At 36.3% G+C, this 16,843-nt stretch overlaps 1 protein-coding gene and 1 long non-coding RNA gene across 3 annotated transcripts in view; one reads left to right on the top strand and one right to left on the bottom strand.

Moving 5' to 3' along the window:
* PELI1 (pellino E3 ubiquitin protein ligase 1) overlaps positions 1-16,843 on the bottom strand; it is a 55,706-nt gene that overhangs the window by 23,031 nt on the left and 15,832 nt on the right. The window contains exon 1 of one of the 2 annotated variants that reach the window (XM_001493946.7): positions 3,478-3,632. The exons of the other annotated variant lie outside the window; for it this stretch is intronic. The gene's annotated coding sequence lies outside the window, so the exon portion shown is untranslated. Of the gene's footprint in view, positions 1-3,477; positions 3,633-16,843 lie in introns of those variants that run through there. 2 annotated transcript variants of the gene reach the window in all.
* On the top strand, positions 3,689-6,990 carry LOC138917680 (uncharacterized). Its single transcript, XR_011426034.1, has 3 exons — positions 3,689-3,820; positions 5,915-6,045; positions 6,750-6,990. It is a non-coding gene; the product is annotated as an uncharacterized lncRNA (long non-coding RNA).

Below are 16,843 nucleotides of genomic sequence, written 5' to 3'. Positions count from 1 at the left end.
ACAGCATGGCTTGACAAGCAGGGAGTAGGTCCGCACCTGGGATCTGAACTGCTGAACCCCAGGCCACCAAAGTAGAATGTACGAACTTAACTGCCATGCCACCAGGTCAGCCCTTAATTTCCTGGTTTTGACAAATATACACTGGTTATATAAACTGTTAACAGTATAGGAGGCTGAGTAAAGGGTTTATGCAAACTCGTTGCATTATTTTTCCAATTTTTCTGTAAGGCTAAAATTATTTCAAAATAAAAAGTGAAAAAAAGAATAAAAATAGAAAACAAACAAAACAGCTCTTTAAATTTAATAAAAGGTATTAAAAAATGAACTCAAGGGGCTGGCCCCATGGCCGAGTGGTTAAGTTCGCGCGCTCCGCTGCAGGCGGCCCAGTGTTTCGTTGGTTTGAATCCTGGGCGCGGACATGGCACTGCTCATCAAACCACGCTGAGGCAGCGTCCCACATGCCACAACTAGAAGGACCCACAACGAACATACAACTGTGTACCGGGGGCTTTGAGGAGAAAAAGGAAAAAATAAAATCTTTAAGAAAAAAAAAAAAATGAACTCAAGATTCAAAGTTTGCCTTCTCTCAGCCTTCTCACAACCTATAGGTGCAGGATTTCCAAGATGTGCTGGTCCTGTTGAATCACAGTGCCTGCCAGGTCTCATGCTCTTTCTCTGACGCGAAACTGCCCACCCACAGCTCCCTTGGTTAGCAAAGTTGTTACTACACAAGTGTGGCCACTCATTGGACTAAGCGATACCTAAACCAAAGTGATCCATCTACACACTGACCAGAATTTGGCAGAACCATTCCTCATGAGTCTTTCTTTAAAAGAAGGCAAAAAAAAGTTATGATGTATGAGGGCAATTTTACTATCGAAGGTCTAGGTGGTTTTATTGGAAAATACTCTGTATATACAATTATATCACAGCTTTTGAATTAACCCTGTACACTGAAATCTTTAACAGTATTTGAATTTATTTGAGTTCTGTTTACCTACACACATGAATTCTGGTCTTAAAGACTTTACGAAAGGGAACAGAAAAGAGAGCTGAGAGGAAGAAGAGTTAGGAAGAAGTAGCCCTGGGTAATTTTGATACATTTCCTTAAAAAAGAATCCTGAAAAGTGAGAAAGTCAAATACTTTCTTGAATTATTCACTAATTATTTCATTATGATAATGTTTTCTTCAAACTAGAAGAAACACTTGTAAAGGATGAAGCTACGACTGTGCCTAGGGCCAACCCTGAGTACTCTGGCCCTTGACAGTCATGAGGGCTATACCCGGGTCCTTCACGAATTCTCGATCTACAAAACCTGTTCTGTAGGACATGATTTTCTCATGCTATAAAACAGTGACAATATTTTCCACACCTCTTAGGATGTGTCACCAGGACTGAATGAGAACAACAAAGCTGCACTGAGATTTGGATGTTGGGCCATCTACTTGGTTCACTCACTAGATATACAAGTCATAGACTTTGAGTCTCTTGAAATTATTCAAACTGTGAGAGTTAAACCAGTGATTTTTAGGGATCTAACCTAATGTTAAAAAAAAATCAAGTATTTCTTAAATACGTGATATGTACTTAGACATACAAAGTAGGTCTTAATAATACTTGGTTAATTTATGGTGATGCTGCCCCATCACTTAAGGCTTAACTGTTTTCTCAGAGATTCATCTTCATTTCTCAGTAAACAAATGTTTATAATCTGTTCTTTGCAGATAACTTTGGTACCATGTAGAAAGTTCTAGTTTTCCACTGCTTGTAATATAACAGGACCTGAAATATAATCAAAGGCCTCAAAAATCACTGCAATTAATTTCAAGGTTGAATGCTATATATGTTTGATTCTCAATAGGGGAAATAAACAATACATCTAAATCAAATAAGATTTCATGTATGTATTCCCTGCTCTTACTCAGAAGTTAACTTTAATTCTTTTATAGTTTCACAATTCCATTATGAGCTCTATTAAAAAGGAATGAGAAAAGAAAAATGTAGTTGAAAATTCAAATTACAAATGAATCTCCAATACTGTTCGTAACAGTAAAGTTACCTACATAAAGAGAAAAACCTTATTAAAAGATGACAACTATTACTAATCTCACTAATGAACAAATGTTTCATCTTATGAGTTTTAGTTTTCTCTTTGGTTCATGGAAAGTTCTCAAAAGTAGCAGCTAATCTTTCTTTGACCAAATCATAATGTTTTCCTCATAAATTTTTGTAGCAGTAATTTAGAGACATTATGTGTGGGAAGTTAAGAACATCTATTTTTTAGCAGAGTGAATATTTTAAATCACTCAGTATGTTATTTCTATTTAACTCTTCTCATTAGGAAAACGATACATACATATAGCTGGGTTGTTTGTACAAATTTCCTCTCTCCACTCTGATTATTGGCATATTATCACATTACAAATACCCCAATTAAGTATTATTATAAATTTTTCCTCCTAATCTGCAACTTTTCTCTTGTCACTGACTTAACTTCCATGTTATATATACACGAGAGACTGAATACTTCCTCCTCACAAATAGATTAGAAAATGTGATAAAAAATGAACACACATTAGTGGGCAGTATCCTAGCAAACAGATTCAGTTTTTCATGAATTTCCTATAAAAAGAAAAAAATCTTAATTATGACTTTTCTTTCAATGAAAAAATGCTTCAGAAAAGCACACTGCTGGGAACTTGACTGTTGATTTTTAGCAGAAAAATCTCCCCCCATCAATTATCAGATCTACAATTATTAATCCTTTCCCATCATAACTGAGGAAGAACATTACTTAAAATCCTTATAAAGCAAGACTCTCAATATTAAAAAAAAATTCTTTATAATATTTCCCTACCTTGTGAAAATGTTTAAACAGTAAACTGTAGTTATCTCAAAGGCCTAGATCTCTTTGAGAGCACCTCAGGAGATAATTTATGGTCAAAAAACTAGATTCAGAATACACTGTCAACAGCTAACCAAAGTACAATGACAGCATCATCATTCTGGCTACCAAACGATTTCCTTCAGAGAGCAATATAATTCTCAAATTTCATCATTCAAAAGAAAACAAAGGACAACATTAAGTTCTAAAGCATGTAAAAAACTAAATATTGTAGCTTGGACTGGAAAAATACTACAAATAAAGAGTTTTCAGTTTTCTGTTGACCAATAGTCAAGAGGCAATAAACACCAGCAGTTATTTTTCTTATGCTTTAGGCCTAATGGGAGGTGAGATTACCAGTGTAAAGCCTCCCTAAAAACATAAAAGCCTTGGAGCTTGAGATTTATTCAACTCTTTCCCTAAGATGGAAGGAAATGTAATTCATACATAACACACTTCTAAAGCTCAATGTGAAAAAATTAAATATAAACAATCTGATTAATTTTAATTGAAATCATCCCTTTTAGAACCCTACCTTTAACCTGAAGCACTGACAATGTGACACTTAAAATCAAGCCACAGAACACCTACCTCTTTATTCCATCGCTATCATACAAGCTAGATAAACAATCTTCTCACCAGAGGATAAAATCCAGATAGTATTAAAGCATCTTCTAATTACACTTGGAATCACACACTGAATAGCTGCTCAGTGTTCTTTCACTTAAGCACCTCATAATGTGTGTGGGTGGGCCCGTGTTATGCAAAATAGGTAAACACTATATAATTCTAGATTCTATTGGCTGAAGTGAGAATTCACTTCTCCCTTACCTCCTCCCTGAAGAAGTCTGTGGCCCAAAAGGGAAGAAACGGAAGTAAGAGGGAAGCACAGAACAGTTTTTAACACAGGCTTAATTTCAAGTTATGGAATAAGGTACTTCAAAAGGGAGTATTCTATTTCTTAAAACGCTGACTGAATTAACTATAAAAATGCTCTATAAATGTCAGAAGTATAACAGATACTGAACTACCTTTTCATGATAGTGCAATAGCCTATTTTAACAGAGTAGTATAATTCTCAATCTGTTAAGAAACACTCCATTTAAAAAAGCAGAATCAATACAATTCATATGTAAAGAAAGAGTGCTCTTTTAGCACTATCAAATGAATCAGTTTTTTGATCTTGTTATATAAAACACTGCATTATCCCAGGCATAATAAGAACAGGTGAATATTCAATCACATTTTCAATTGATCATGCTTGCTTATTTCCAGCTTTATACTTTAAAATAAAATAAATTAGGTTCACCTGGTGCTCATGAATGGGGAAATGATCACAAGACCCAGAGGTGAGTTGGGACTGTACAAGCTTCATCAAACAGCTACTGAAGGCACCCTGCTTACTGACTTCAGCTGTTCTTAGACTGTCCTACTTGTAAGCTTCATTTGAGAGGTTACTGCCTGCTACTTCAAATTCCCCCATACCTCTTCTTGAAAAAGAAATGTTTTCGTCTGGTGAAGGGTTGTGCATGGGACTAGTCTACGCCTCTACACAGCCAAAGGTGAACTTGCTTTGTGCTTAATTACATTTAAGATTTTTTTTAAGCATGCTAAATTAAGTTACAAGAGTAAATGCTCGGTCACACCTTTTCAATAAGCTACATATACAAACCATTCATACTCTTCACCCATTAAATTGTTGTTCAACTTGAATCTGGGGGCCGATATCCTCTTACATAAAAATACTTTTAGTGGCCCTAAGTCTAATGATACCCTGTCACCTAATGCACTGGCACAAAATGAACCCCCCTCTATCAGACAGCTGCAAGTTTACTTCTGTTGCTTCCCACCATTCCATAGCTGTGTCACATCCCGAGAAGAGGTTCTTCTGTAAATCTGCATAACGTGCCTTTTGCTCATTCTGCTGGCAGCAGGCCCACTTAGTTTACTGTGAAGTAAATGGGCTCAGGTACCTTGCTTTTGTCCAGTGTATATACACGTACAGTCCAGGAAACATATCTGTAAAAATGATCTGGGCATACTCTAAGATTTGGCTCTTTAGTGATCCTGCCTTGTCATGTGATTCTAGGCTGATGAAATTGCTCAAGAAGCCGGACATGACAGGGCCAACACTCATGTTGAACAGAACGTAGCTGTGACTGACTATGCTTTAAACTTGACTCCACAACAAAACCTGAGGACTTGCTATTCTTTAGATCAACATACTGACTCTCTTAATTCTGGAAGTGTATTTTTTGCTCAAGTGCTATGCAAGATATCAATGGCTCATATGCTATCACCATGAATTACCTTAATGATTTAAAATAGAGCATTAAGAGTATAAGAATTTCAAGCTCTGTTTACACCAAGTAATCTCAAGTTCTGTGTATTTCACGCTCTGTGTTTGTAACAATAACCTCCTAAGGGAATATATTTTTCTTAAAGAGCTCTAAGAAGACATTAAAGACAAAAATCTTCATATTTTCTGAGATTTACCAGCTATTTTTATAATGTGACAAAGACCCATATTCATAAGGGAGAGAAGAGCTAGAATTAAACTTCTAAGCTTTTCTTTCCCAGTCTGAATTCTGAATACTTGTTTTTTTAACTTTCTTTTTGCTTTGTACATGTGCTTTATTTACAATAATGTCTAATTAATAACACCACGGAGACCAGTCAAAGAGAAAAACAAAATTTTAAGAAGTTTTCTTGGCTGGTGGGAATCAAAGTAACCAAACTTTGGCAAATGGACCTGAATCTCAATGACCTTTCCCCTAATTAACTCTTCTTCCATATCTGGCTGGGCTTAGAGGTGTCTTAAACTTCCTTGTCTTCATCTACTGTGTCTGAACTTATATAGGCAATGATCTCAGTTGAGTTCAGGGACCAATGATAAAGTTTCATTATCTTGAAAATTTTTAACTATCATTCCAGAAAAAAACTAAACAAAACAAAGTATACTTACCTCACAATTTCTAGGCCTTTTCAGATGTTTCTTTTCTTATCGCCCTATTTTTCTTCTTATTAGTCGTAGTCTAGGTTTTGATTTCACCTTTGGACACAACTGATCTCTGAGAGCTTCTTCTATAATGATCTCTGAATACTTCCAAGGATGCAATCAAGGACTCATTCCTCAGTCTCTAGCCACACCCACAGCAGGTGTGTAAATTATTTCCGTTCTTTAGTTCCACGTCACTGGTGACGCTTAGGTCATGTTCCTCTAATCCATAAGGAAATTCACAGGGATGGCTTTGGCTATTTGATAATAAGTCTTTACTGAATATTTACATATGCCCAATTTTTTACTTGCCAAATCCATGTAACTCCAATCCTTTTGAGGAAAAGGTACATTGGAGCCTATGATTTTTCAACAAGGCATAATTCTTCTTTGTTGGGGAAGGAAGAAGAAAAAAGTTGCTGGTATTACTGTAGCATATAATCTTATTTTAAAGCTGGAAAGAACCTTAAAGAATATCCTACTTAACTTGCTCAATTTTCCTTTCAATTCACTCATTTTATGGATGAGAAAAATCTATTTCCAGAGAGGGTAAGTTATTTGGTGAAGTCATAGGGCTAAGGAGTGGAGCTAACTAACAGATTTTTTGACTTCTATGTTAGAGTTTGTTTCATTAGTTTTGGAGGCAATACCACAAGCACTAAAGAACACAGTAGTCAGCCAACAAGGAACTCATACCTTGTACTGTGTGAGTATTACCACATGAGATGGCCAAGTATTATACCTTGAGCTCTGTTCATTCCTGTGTGTAGTCATAATTTTATACCATAAAGAGAAAGCTGAAAATTAGACAAAAGAAGTTTGATGATAGACATACTAAGGAGATTTGTTTCTTTTTGTTCACCAGATGAACCATGCCTCCTCGAATTAGCTGATCACACTCCCACTTTGTGGGCCTTGCAAACCTGGAAATCTCCTTAAACAAATCAAAGAAATCTAAATGTCAAAAGTACTGCCATAGATAACCCAGAGAATGGGAAAAAAATTTGCATATCACATATCTGATGTAGATATATCTATATCTAGATAAGATATATAAAGAACTCTTGCAATTAAACAGTAAAAATATAAATAACTCAATTAAAAAATGGTAAAGGATCTGAATAGACATTTCTCCAAAGAAGATATACAAATGCAATGATGTACATGAAAAAATGTTCAACATCATTAGCCATTAAGAAAATGTAAATCAAAAACCACAAGATACCACTTCACATCCACTAGGATAGTGTATAGGATAGGAATAATCAAACAGACAGATAATGACAAGTACTGGCAAAAATGTGGAAGAGCTGCAATCCTCAATCACTGCTGGCAGAAAGTAAAACGGTGCAGTTACTTTGGAAAACAGTCTGGTGGTTCCTCAAAAGATTAAACATAAAGTTATCATATGACCCAGGAATTCCGCTCCTAGGTATATATCCAAGAGAAATGAAAATATATGTCCACACAAAGACTTATGCATGAATGTTCACAGTAGCATTGTATTCATAATAGCCAAAAAGTGGAAACAACCCAGATGTCTATCAACTGAAGTATGGATGACCAAAATGTGGTATATCTAATATAATGGAATATTAATTGGCAATAACAAGGAATAAAGTACTTATAGATGCTACGACATGGATAAACTTTGAAAACATTATGCTAAGTAAAAGAAGCCAGTCACAAAAGACTACATACTGTATGATTCCATTTATACGAAATGTCCAAAATTTTGCAAATTCAGGGACAGAAAGTAAGATTAGTAGTTGCCTAGGGTTGGGGTGCAGGGTGGGGAACAGGGGATTGAGGGGCGGGTGATGGCTAAAGGCTATGGGGCTTCTTTTTCAGGTGATGAAAATGTTCTAAAACTGATTGTGATGATGGTTGCCCAACTCTGACTATACTAAAAACCACTAAGTGTCCACTTTAAGTGGGTACACTAAGGTGTATAAACTAAAGCTTAACAAAGCTGTTATACTACATAACAAAGCATTACCACCTTAAAAAAAAAAACCTGCCATAGACTCAAGATCACTGGATGCTGGCATCCAACTGGAATTCAAATACTGATCCTCTGAAGAACAAAAGATCAGAACTTACGCAACTTTAGAACTTGCATAAGTTTAAAAATTCTAGATATTGTAACTCCTACTTCTTCTTGAACCAGAGAAACTGAGGGAAATAATCATTTGAACACTCTACAAGATACATGTTTTCACAAACAGAGCTGAAGACCTTCCCAAACCAACTGCTTTTTGTACCAGAAATTAGAAATTCCAAGCCTGCGAATTTCATAATCTCATATTCTGTTTCAATCTAGTTTTAATTGCAGACCTGGGTTCTTTGGTCTATGTTTTGCTGACATCTTATATCACCTTCAATGAATGCAACTGAGGGGTGTCTTCTTCTAACAACAACCAATTCATCAATTCTCTGACGCCATCTCGTTGTCCAACAATTCAATTCTGACACTACCTACCTGGAGTTAGCTTAGATCCCACAAGTTAAAGGGCTCAGTCCCACAAGGTTGCCCCACTTCAGATGCCAGTTGAAAGTCCCAGGCTGCTCTTACTTCTGACCAACAGGCTATAAATCAGGTATTCCCATGTCCCTCTCCTCATGTTCCATAATTCACTAGTATGGCTCACACAACTCAGGAAAACACTTTACTTCTGTTTACCAGTTATTATAAAGGGAAACATTAGCTAGAAATATTATCTTATAGTCCTGTCTGGTTAAATAGCTAAAAATAGTTTAAAAAACTGGTGTTTCTAGGTTACCAGATGATAGTATCTCTCAACAACAGGATTATAAAGAGCCACTCTTCTTCCAATATTCTAGACTAGTGCTTTCTATTAAATGCTTATTAATGATTTTTCTACTAACAATAGCAATGTGGGCTTCTCTGCAGTTTAATTAACTTAGATGTTTGAGCAGTTTTCAAACTGAGGGCTGTGATCTCTCTACTTTTACTTTTGTGCACCTAGTGTCACTAATAATGCAATTACCAATCAAACAAATACCACTGAGCACTCGCTCAATGCCAGAAGCTTTGGGAGTATTCAAACTAACGCAAAGGTATGATTCCCTACACTACCACTCAACTTACAGTTATGAAAAAAGGGAATAAATCAATTAGTCCAACCCAAATCAGTATAGGACAGGTACCATTTTATAGCAAAAGACCATATACTATAAGACGTCAAAGTAAAGTGTTACCACCATGTTGGTGGAAGAGGATCCGAGGAAAGTTTCACAGAAGCAGGTGTATTTGAGTTGGACCTTGGGAGACAGACTAGATTTGCCAAGCGGAGACAAGGCATTTCAGGTGGAAGAAACACCACACATCAAGATTAAAAAAAGGCAAGGGGAGAAAACCATACTGTGTGCTCAAGAAAGGGTGAGTTAGCAGGTTCCCTGGAGTGAAAGGTTTGGTTAGGAGACCAATAAACAGCGAGTCTGTGGATATCAAGGACCACGTCTCTACAAGCTCAGACACTATCAGCAAGCACTGAACAAATGTTTAATAACTGAATGAGATGCAGTTGAAAGATAAAGAAGTAGAGATAGTGGGCCTTAAGAGTCAGGGTAAAGAGACTGAACTTTACTCTGGAGTTAATCAAAAGCCTTTAAGCAAGGTTTCAAAAAGGGGAAGAAAACACACATGCATTATCTACTATCAAGTACCAAGAACTTTACATTTGTTAAACTCAGTCTTTACAACTGTCTAATGACTGATCAGGAAATCAGGCTAAATAATTTGCTCAAGGTTATTTAGAAACTAAGTGGCAAAAGTTGAGATGTGATTTTAAGCACATGTCCTTTCTACTGTTCTACACAGCAAAAGACAATCAATCAATCACATCAGGGTCAGAAGATGTCTGGCAACAATGTCTAGGATAAAAATAAATTAAGTCAAATCTAAACTTTTATTCTGTTTATTACTGCATTATGGTAAAATGAGTTTTTGCCAAATTTGGGCGGAAAGCTGGGATAGTCTAACCCAAAATATAGGCTGCAGTAGATACACAAAATTACTTTGGGGGACCAGCTCTGTGGCCTAGTGGTTAAGTCTGAGCCCTCCACTTTGGGGTCCCAGGGTTTCGCTGGTTCGGATCCTGGGTGCAGACGTGACACGACTAATCAGGCCATGCTGAGGAAGAGTCCCAAATGCCACAACTAGAAGGACCACAACTACAATATACAACTATGTACTGGGGGGCTTCCAGAAGGAGAAGAAAAAGAAGAAAAAAAATATTGGCAACAGACGTTAGCTCAGGTGCCAATCTTTAAAAAAGAAAAAAAATTCACTTTGGGCATTCTTGGGAAATCATCTCTGAGAAAGAGGTACCTTTCCAAACAGATTAAACTGACAGAAGTTAATCTGAAGATGGAGAGGCGAATATATGCCAAATGCATTAAGACAAAATGGATGATGTAAACCAAAGAAAGCCACAAAAGACACAGGCAGTATGGTTCATTTTCCTAGTTACTAATTCACGTCTTGGTAATTTTTTACTGTTTATTTATGAACGTCTCTATTGATGGATATAGAAGGCTGCTGTGGGCTCCCTCAGCATTTGTGAATCTTACTGTTCAATTTCTCCTAGAGAGAAGGCTCTTTCTCTAAGGAAGGCTGAAGACCCTTGGGGTCACCAGACAGAAAGGGGTTTGTACCTTTCCTCTTTCTCAGGTTGAATGGCTCAAGAATGACCAATAATGTGGCTCTCTCCTCGAGTGAGATCAGTTGCACACATTTTTCTGGAAGGCAAGTTTGTAAAAGAAATAAGAAACTGTACATAAAGCTGAAGGATGCTTATTAAACTAGTGGCTACCAGGGGAAAGGTGGGGTGGGGGGTGTGCACAAAGGGTGAAATGGTGCACCTACAACACGAATGACAAACATTAATGCACAAGTGAAATCACACAAGATTGTAACCTATCATTAACTCAATAAAAAAAAAAGAGGGGACAGATGAAATGAATAAGGCGAACTGATGGAAGTGGTCGAAGCTGGGTTTGTCGTACTCCTTTCTACTCTGGCGTGTGTTTGGAAATGTTCATAATAAAAGTTAATTTTCCAAGTGTAAAATAAAAAACTAGCCAGGACAAAACTGAGCAAAAGGAATGTTTGATGTTGGCTACGGTTTTCATATTTTTTTTTCTGCTTTATCTCCCCAAATCCCCCCGGTACATAGTTGCATATCTTAGTTGCAGGTCCTTCTAGTTGTGGCATGTGGGACGCGACCTCAACGTGGCCTGATAAGTGGTACCATGTCCACGCCCAGGATCTGAACCGGTGAAACCCTGGGCTGCCACAGCAGAGCACACAAACTTACCACTCAGCCACGGGGCCGGCCCTGGTTTTCATATTTTCAAGTATTGAGAATCAGGACAAATCTGACTAAGGATGAGTTTACCTATAGGGATGAGGAGCTGGGTGGAGTGAGTTGAAAGGAAACTAAAGAAATCACTCATCAATTATGATTTTTGATATTTGTACACCAAAATATAAAACCTCACTTAAAAAATATTCTGTTCTGTGTAAACAAAAAGTAGGACAATTACTGATTCTCCTTTATATCTTGACAATAGAGAAAATCTCCTTATACCATATTTTTCCAACAATGGATAGACTACCAAGACCAGAAAAAACATTCCCTTAAAGCATATTAATCTGCAAAAGCCCAGGTTGTTACATAACCCTTTTGTTGATATTTATTAAACAACAACAACACAAGGGAGAATGGAAGCACAAAACCCACCAAATTCCAAGCCATTAAGAGTTGATATGAAGACGTTTCAAAGAGGCATGATTCTATATAAACTTGGTGGCAAACTATGCTTTAGCAGATTATGACATCACAGCAACGTTTCCTTCCTAAACAATGGTAAATGAGTCAGGTTGTTAACACTGATGAATATGGCTTGAATTGGAAGGGGATGCCTTCTAGAACTTTGTTGTGTTAAAAATATATACATTTAATGCTGTTTTAACCATTTTTCTAGAACTCTATTTCCAATGAGACCTTGACTGCAACAACTGCAATTTTGCTAACCATCGTTTTTTTCCTTATTGTCAACGGATTACTGTAGATGAAACTGGAACTAACCTGGAAAATTTATGTTGTTGCCGCCTAGAAGTCAGAATTTAGCTTCCCTCTAACTACATTTGTTAGGACTGACCACTAGACAGGAAAAGGTCCTTTTTTCACATTGATTCTCCACCTTAGTTTATTGACTTTTTCTCAATCAACCATTTCAGATAAAAACAGACTCCTCCGATTCACATCATTTAAAATCTATATTCTAGGGGCCGGCCTGGTGGCATAGGGGTTGAGTCTCTGTACTCCACTTTGGTGGGCAGCCCCGGGTTTGTGGGTTCGGATCCCCAGTTCAGACCTATACACGGCTCATCAAGCCACACTGTGGGGGTGTCCCACATGCAAATTAGAGGAAGACTGGCACAGATGTTAGCTTAGGGACAATCTTCCTCACACACACACACAAAATCTATATTCTATACTCCAGACACCTGAAAAGAAGGAATGCTGTTAAATTGAGTTCACTTTTAAGTAATTTCAGCTCAGGCTAATACTGAGTAGATGAAAAATATCAACCAGCTTTCTTCACACTCAAACCTGAGAACCTATTTGTATCAAAACTGAGATACAAAGGTGTGTGTGTGTTGTGCGGGGGGGGGGACGGACACAGGGGAGTGTAATTTTTAAAACCCAGAAAATTAATACCATCTTATCCTGAAATTTCTAAAATTGAGGTTAGTTCAGTAAACATTTATGGAGTGCCTACTACAGGTCAGGTTCTGTGCTAGGAGTCATAGATAGAAAGATTAAATGAGAAATATTCCTGTCTTAAAGGAGCTATTAAAATTAGAAAAAATACTTTTTTCCCCTAGAAATTTTCTGAGATTTCCTATTTTTAATCATTTAATAATCTTATAAATAACATTACACACGATACATTTCTAATGCTTTTAAAACTAAGTGATCAGATGGACAAATGTACTTTTTATTTAAAGGACTGTATACATTTTACTTGTCACCAATATTTCTTTCTCTTTTTTCCTCTCCCAGTGAAGAAAATTCTGGGGTTTTTTTTTTAACAGGACCTCAAAAATTTCCTAAAATTTTAGATTTTAACCAGACTTACAGACTGAGTTGAACTACTGTGACATCTATAAAAAGTTTTTTTAAAGTCTTAATTTGCTTCTATAGTTATCTTTAATTATTTGTCCTAATTATGCCTCCTGCCTTTACTGGCATTTTATTGTAGGGTATATGATAGTATGTCTAAATTTCTACATATATTTTTGAATTTCATTCATAGATCCAAAGCTTACAAGTCTCAGCAAGGAACTCATCTATTAGTATTTTTACATATTAACATTTGTCAAAGCATTGGGTTTTATGTAAGATAACATATGATTATTTTTCATTATAGAAATAAACAAGATTATAACTAACATATTGTTCTTCCTCTTCAAAAGCTCAGACATAGAAATAAAATTGCTGCTATCTGGATCCATAAGTTTCGTGTTTTGTTTTTACCTTTGACCACAGAGTATTTGGTCTATCACTGTGTTTACCGAGCCAAATATCTAAAGGACAAAAGGCAAAGCTTCCTATTCATTCCAGCTAAATCAAGTAGGTTATTCACATATTTACTGAACACTTGCCAAAAGCGCTTTTTTTGGTATCAATAAAAAGCAATCTTATAATAAAGGTTTATTTTGTTTTGATAAAAAGCCAGGGTTCTCAAATTCACTGTTACTTTGCAACTCTTGCTTCACTTGCCTTCAACACTGTGTAGGTGGAGGAAAGAAACCAAGACATTCAGAACAAAATGTGAAGTCAAGGGAAATTTTTAGACAGCAATAAATTGTAAAAATGACTTAAACTTACTGTCAGAACAATCTTTTGTAGAGAAACATAAATATAGGCACTTTAATATACCCCTGACATTCAATGAAAAAATACTAGGCTGAGAATACCATAAATTCAGATCTTATTTGTTTAAACTAATTTGGGTTCTTTTTCAAATAACTCAACATATTGCAATTAAAATCATATTCAAAAAGGTTTGGTCTAATTGCTATTAATACTTTTTCTAAAAAGGCAAATTCTTAACTCATGAAATATATTATTCCCTTTTTTGTGATTATGAAAATGTTTTTCCGAGTCAATACCGAGACTATTTATAAATTTTCCAAGACCACTCATTTAAAGTCACACTGTACTTTGGAAAGTCCACTTTAAATGAACCATCTTATACCTGTAAAACGCACTGATAGCTATATAAAAACCAAGCAAATAAATACATTGCTGATTCTACAATATGTAGAATACAGTCTGTAATTGCTAATATTGCTGATCCAAATACAGTCACAGGAATTTCTTTAATGACTCTAAAGTTAGAAGATTAATTTAGCACGTTCTAAGGTAATGTATGTACTACTAAGTTTTTATTCAATATCACTGATTACCTCCTGAGAAACAATTTAATTTTTGTTAGAAATGATTCTCAACTCTTATTTATATTAGGAAAAATTATGTGGTGGCTGAGATAAAAAGCTCCCCATTTGATGTGTCCCAATGGGCTCCATTACTTTTGAGTTTTAAGTTTTAAACCATGTGTCTTTTGGATCCACTGTAATTCAAATTCCTTCCAACTTTTCCCTAAATTTGAAGTGACATGGTTATCCCTCTCTGTAAGACATATATCACACATTTTGACAAAAATGAAACTGAATATGTAAGTGCTCGGTAAACAATAATTGTTTTAACATTATCACTATTTACCTGTAAACAGTTCTGATAATGTTTCAAGACCCACTTGATATGTCTTTCCAATCAGGAAGTCTTTCCTTATCCCTAAACTCACCCTTATATACAGCTTTGCATTACAGTTATGGATGACCTTGTGCTCCCATTAAAGCTGAAAACTCCTCCAAAGGAAAAATTGTTTTGCTCACTTTGCAGCACTTAATAAAGGAAAAGAAGATGTTAAATACACGTTTAAGTTAGGTCTTATGGAGTCGACATTTTAATTTGGTGGATAAAGCACAAATATTTCTATGGTGTCAAGAAATTTAAAAGAAAAAAACTAAAATTTCCTAAAGACTACAGGATGTTAAAGCCTTATGGGGATGGATGTACTCATTCATATATATCCTAATGTAACGTAAGAAATAGAAGGAACTATCTAAATGATTATATTAGAGACTGAAATGTAAATATCATTTTCCACTTCAATACATATTTCTGGTATTAAAAAGGAACAGTAACCCTACAATGGATATCTCATTTTCCTTTTCACTAAGAACTGAGTTTTCATTTTCAGACTACCATCAGTCATAGAAATCAATACATAAAGCCTTTGCTAGTGTCCCTCATCACCCTTACTCTTCCTCGTCTCCCCAAGGCTCTGAGTGTCTATGAGAGAACCTTAGATTTTATGGTTCTTCATGCATTTCTTGGTCCAAAAGCCCAGTCTGCCTTAAGGTATGAAAGAAGCGTCAACCTAGAAAAACATGTTGATACATAAAGACACTGCCCTATATCACAAGCACTGGCTATCAACTAGATTATTAAAGTTAACAGGAAAATTAATAGTACGATATTTGTTAAAGCAGTGCCAAATTTTGAGTTTTGATACACTCTCAAAGCTCTTCAGAGGTGAAAAGTCCTAGCAATTTCCATTTATATATTACTTAAAATGGTAATTTGGAAGTGAAATCATACAAATTCGAAATTAGCACTAAATATTAAATTTAAAAAAAAATCAGGGGCTGGCCCGGTTGCACAGTGGTTAGGTTTAGTGTCCTCAGCTTTGGTGGCCCAGGGTTTACAGGTTGGGATTCTGGGCACAGACCTACACCACTCATCAAGCCAAGCTGTGGAAGCAACCCACATACAAAATGGAGGAAGATGAGCACAAGATATTAGTTCAGGACCAATCTTTCTCGCCAAAAAGCAAACAAAACAAAACCCCAATCAAACTGGTCTTCCCTAGTTGAGTGCTAACTTTTAAAATGGAAAAGGTACTATTAAGTGTTAAGGACCTCTACTTTCTGCTGCCCAGAAAACATTTACCCCTCCATGGTACAATTCTTCCTTTTTGCAAACACACACAGTTTATGTGTAACTGGTGGTGTTGACTGCGCCCTCAAACTCGACGGCTAGGCATATGGCTCAGTCCCAGAAAATTCGAGCTTCACAGTCCCCTGGCTAAAAAGGGCGTGGACCAGTACCAGCCAATGAGATGCAATAAGACTTCTGCTGGTGCTTCTAGGAAAAAGATTGACACTCTTTCCAGATACACATGCACTCTGAGGATTTAGGGGCTGAAGGGACTGAAGCTATCTTTTGCTCATGTAGGGCTGGAGAATAAAGCCAACACCGAGGAAGCAGTGCTAAGAAATGTACAGAAATTGAGTCTTGGTGCCATTATCTGAGCTTTGGATGGAGCCATTCTTGAAGCCACATCTCTCCTGGACCAGTTTCATAAACCAAGGAATCTTTTCCCCCCTTAAGCCAGTCTGAGTGGAGTTTTCTGTCACATAGAAAGAGTCTTAACTGATATGACAACTATTTTCAGAGTGTTTGTCTCCCCGAGAGTACATACACTAAGTCATAGAATCCAGTTCCAAAAACAAGGTAAAAACAGAGTCTTTCTCATAGATAATTCTGGTTTTTCAAAGTCTATTCTCCTCTTCAAGACCATCTCCCTGCTAAGTTCAACGGCTACAAAAGACTTTATATCTCTGCCTTTATTTATTGTCTTAACACAAAGAAATTTTTTTTTTTTTTTTTTTGCCACAAAGGAGTAAGAATAAAAAACCAATGGAAAAAAGAAATAACAAATAATGGTGGGAGAGCCAATCATCTATAGAAACTGTAAATAATAACCAGATGGGCTTTTTTTTCTAAAGGCCTA

This window comes from Equus caballus, chromosome 15 (assembly GCF_041296265.1).
Source record: "Equus caballus isolate H_3958 breed thoroughbred chromosome 15, TB-T2T, whole genome shotgun sequence".
Lineage (NCBI taxonomy): Eukaryota > Metazoa > Chordata > Mammalia > Perissodactyla > Equidae > Equus > Equus caballus.
Note: the sequence above shows the minus strand (reverse complement) of the source record. Positions and strands in the feature narration are given on the sequence as shown.